General features: G+C 46.6%; 1 pseudogene; it reads left to right on the plus strand.

Annotated features, from left to right (window-relative positions):
- Window positions 1–957: 957 nt before the first annotated feature.
- Window positions 958–1,922, plus strand: LOC101402483 (proline-rich protein 23C-like; annotated as a pseudogene).
- Window positions 1,923–4,624: the final 2,702 nt, after the last annotated feature.

Below are 4,624 nucleotides of genomic sequence, written 5' to 3' on the forward strand. Positions count from 1 at the left end.
AATGGCCAATACATATATGAAAACATGATCAACCTCATGAGCAATCAGAGAAATACAACATAAATACACAGTGGATACCATTTTACACCATCAGATTGGAAAATGCTTAGAAATCTAACCATGCTAATCGTTGGCAAGGATGTGGTGCAAAGTGAACACTTATCCACTGCTCACAGAAACATAAACTAGGACAACCAGTTAAGAAGGCAAGTTTGGCGTTATCTACCATTGTTAGGGTGCCACACGCTACTACCCCGCAATCCCACATCTGGGTTTTTTGCCATAAGCATATAGGTAAAAAGTCAAAGATCTCTGTTCTACTGTTAAACATGTCTGTATTTCATTCCCAAATCCAACACAAACCAAGTATTTAATTTTGTAAAATTTCCTTCTCTCCTCTGAGTTTCACTAATGAGGACTGAATAAACTGATTTTTTAAACATTCAGTACAATACAAGTCAAATAGCAAGTTTGAATACAAAAAGTTAAACTTAAGATAAATTTTTGCTACTGTTATTAATAATTACAATCTGGCTTCCAACAAAAAACTGCAGTCAGTTTCACTTGATTATTTTCAAAAAGCTTTTTTATCAAAAAATTTGCATTTCTAGTTTCTCTCATGCATGAAAAGAATTTCAAGAACCACGTGGGTGCGGTGGGGGAGGAGTGATGATGGGGTAAAGCCCTTTTCATAGCCTCCTGGAAAATCTAAGACATTATACATAGGCTACCTCTAAAAGTAAGCAAGCAGTTTATGAGATTGTATTTTGGCTCTTTTCCCCACAAAAATAAAAGCAATAAGGGCCCCTGGGCCCCGTATGGGCATCCACGCAGTATTCCCTACACTTTATCAAAAACCTCCCCGGGTATTGCACCGCGCTAAACCTGATACCCTCTTTGGCAGGAGGCGGGGCTTATACTGAGACATCCTGGCCGCCGCAGGTCACCTGACGTAGCATGTTGTTAATCATCCGGGGCGCAAACCGGTCGGTGTGAAGAGCCGAAGATTGGAACGCGCGAGGCCAAGCGCTGCACCGGGGCGGCTCCCGCAGAAGCCAGGACTGCGGCCTCCGGGGCGCCCCACGAGCTCCAAGGACTCGCCCCGCGTCGCGCGGTCCTGCGCCCCCCCTCCGCCCTGCCCGCCTCTCCTGTCACCGAGACCTGTCACTGTGCGCGGAACCCAGCCCCCTCCCCGCCCCCCGCCCTCGGCCAGGCCCCGGGAGCAAAGCCCGCAGCGCCGTCGACGTGATGGGCACCCGGCTCCGCAGCCCCAGCGCCTACCCTGCGCCCTGGTGCGGACCGCAGCCCGGAGGACCCGGCCCTGCCAAGCGCCGCCGATGTGAGGAGCCCGCGGGCCCCGAGTCCCAGACGGCGCCCAGCCTCGACGACGAACGCTCAGGAGGCAAGGCGACTCGCCCATCCGCCTGGAACCGGGCGCTTTCCTGGGCGCTCCCGGGGACGACGTCGCCGTCGAGCAGGGACTCTTCTGCGCCTCTGTCCCAGAGATCGCCGCCCAAGAAGAGGCCTACGAGCAGGACTCGGACCCTGAGTTCCTGCCGCCTTGGGTGGACCCTGCAGCCGGCTCAGTCGCTGGGCTCCGCCCCTCGGCTGGCGGGGTGTCCAGCCCCTCCCCGCAGGGCCGCATCCCAGAGCCCTCGCCTTGGGCCCCCACGCCTAGTCCGGAGAGACGCTCTCCTGGCCCCTATTACAACCTGGACTTCCGCCTTCTGGAGCCCTTCCCCACCTCACCACTCCAGCCTCTACCTCCCTCTCCGAGTCCAGGGCGCCACGCGCGCCCCTCGCGCCCTATTGGACCTCCACGCAAGGCCCGGAGACGGCTGTTCCAGGAATGAACTGCCTCCCACGATCCCTCGACAGCCGGCTTCAGGCGCTAGTGATCTACCAAGACCCACCGTCAGCCCACGCCACCGCTCGGAGATGAAGCAGCTTCATCCATAGACGGTGGGCAGCTGCGGGTTTTGTTTTAGTTTTGTTAGTTTTTGTTTTTGTTTTTTAGCAAAATGCCTTTTCAGTAGCAGGCAAAGACATTAAAAAAAAAACAAAGCAGATTCTGGTAAAGACCTGTAGCGAGGAGAGTACACCACAGCCAGCCAACCATGGATGTTTACGCCCCTTGCCTCTGCTGCCTGAGCTGTGTCTTCCGCTTCTGTCACCTTCGGCCAACTCCATTCTTGTTTCACCTGACTCTTGCCTCAGACTCATCTCAATTTCCTTTCCAATTTATCCCTTTTTTCATCACTTCCCATGCCTTGCTTTTTTCTCTCCATTCCAGGTTGTTTTTTTCTTCTTTTTGTAATCAGGAATTTACCCGTCTGATTTCCTCAATGTTCTCTGAGGTGCTTCTGGTCACCATTTTTTTTTAGCATGCACAGTATTATTAAGAAGAGCCTTGTGAAAGGGAAGCACAGTAAACAGTGGTGGCCAGAGAGAGAAGCTGAGGGGCTGCAGGTGCAGTGACAGCCTCAGCCAACCTCTCTGGGAGCTCTGGAGTTTGAATGGCTGGTCAGAGTTGTCCCAGGTTAGGCTGAAATAGCCCAGTTCCTTCATCCATCAGTCGCTGGGTGTGAGAGATCAGGGAAGGGCCACCGCCCTGGGCAAGGCAGCTTTCTTCAGCTGAGACTGGAGGGAATGACAGCTGAAGGGTGTCTGTCAACAGTGCTCCTAGCAGTTATGGGGACAACTCTCATTGAAGAAGAATCTGGATGCTGCATCACACTATCCCCCACAACTTCACCATGTTCGTTCTTTTTATCTTGATGTTCATCTCCATTTATTCTGGTCTTTAATTATGACTAGCAGTAAAGAAATTAAAATTTTCTTCATATAGGTCTTGAATATTTGGATAAGTCTGATCACCAATTTTATTTGTCCCTTTCTTCTTGGTTTCCTAACACCTTTCCCTGGACCTGGTCAATCAAGATAAATGCATATTGAATAAATAAATGAATAAATAGCAGACAAATGTAATGTATTGGACTTTTTAGAAATATTTCTAAAATTAGAATTAAAAAATTGGTGAAAGCAATAAATGGAAGGAGGAAGCTGTGACATTGTTTCATTACAGAAACAGTTTGTACGATGCCACATTCTCCTGTCCTTCCACAATCAATTGGGTATTTCTGGATTCACCTTGATTCCCCCTCAGGGTGATGAGAAGAACAGCTACTCACTAGGATGCACTCAGCTTCACAGCGTGGACATTTGGTCTAATCTATTATTGAACATTTTTTCATGCTGATGAGCCCACCGCCCAGAATTGGCAGCTATTTCTTAGTACTATTTCCTTAATGTCTTTTTTACGATAAAGAAAATAAATTGGGGCCGGCCCCGTGGCTTGGTGCTTAAGTGCGCACACTCTGCTATTGGCGGCCCAGGTTCGGACCCCAGGCGCGCACCGATGCACCGCTTGTCCAGCCATGCTGAGGCGGCATCCCACATACAACAACTAGAAGGATGTGCAACTATGACATACAACTATCTACTGAGGCTTTGGGGAGAGAAAGGGAAAAAAAAGGAGGAGGATTGGCAATAGATGTTAGCTCAGGGCCAGTCTTCCTCAGCAAAAAGAGGAGGATTGGCATGGATGTTAGCTCAGTGCTGATCATCCTCACAAAAAAAAAAAAGAAAAAAAGAAAAGAAATTATTACAGATAATGTAGTCATATCCTTTGATCCCTGTTTCCTGCCCCCTCCCCCCATTCCCAGAAGAATCTCGTCATATCATGAAGTTGATGGGTATCATTCTAGTCAATATATGCATGCTACACATACATATGTATAGATATAAATAATATATTTATGTTGTTTCGTGGACAACTAAATTTACATAACTGGCTTATTCTTCAGTTTACCTTTTCCCCAACTTTATTTTTGAAATCACCATTTATAAATATATATATATGGTTCATTTATCCCAAAGATTTCAGTTTCCATCATATGAATATACCATATTTTATTGATTTATTAATGGATATTTGTGTTTACAGTTTTTAGTACATTACAAACAATACTGTAGTAAACATCCTCACACGTCTCGTCTTATGCGCCTGAGGAAGAGTTCCTCTAGGAAATACACCTAGAAGTCGTGCTGATGGGTGGCATGACATGTACATTTACGGTTTTATTTGATATTGCCAGATTGTTCTCTAGAGTGGTTGCAACAGTTCAAACAGCCTCTAGCCGTCTTTCACCACACCCTATTGCCAAACTTCAAATTGTTTGCCAATGGTATCTCATTTTTAAAATTTGCTATTTCCTAATTCTGGTAAGATAATGCAGTTTTTCACATGTAGTGGGAATAATATTTTTAAAGTAATTTCAGATATATTTTCATACGTTGCAAAATCTTATTGCCTTTCAGCTTGTCACCCATCAAATCTAATGGCTTTCCTCTTTTTCGGGGGGAGGACAGGTGAAGGCTGAGATTAAAGCAGTTAGCTTTCAGCCTGCAGTGTCAAAGCAGACTCTTTTTAGTCCATTACCAGGCAAATATCATGAGAATCAAATTGTCTCCAGGCAGAAAAATCACATCTTAATCTCTTAAGCAATATCTTTTAAATATCAACAGCCAAGTTTGAAAGTCTAAACACAGAGTTTTAATAGAA

Source organism: Ceratotherium simum, chromosome 5, assembly GCF_057802395.1.
Source record: "Ceratotherium simum simum isolate JZ-2026a chromosome 5, ASM5780239v1, whole genome shotgun sequence".
NCBI classification, from domain to species: Eukaryota; Metazoa; Chordata; class Mammalia; order Perissodactyla; family Rhinocerotidae; genus Ceratotherium; species Ceratotherium simum.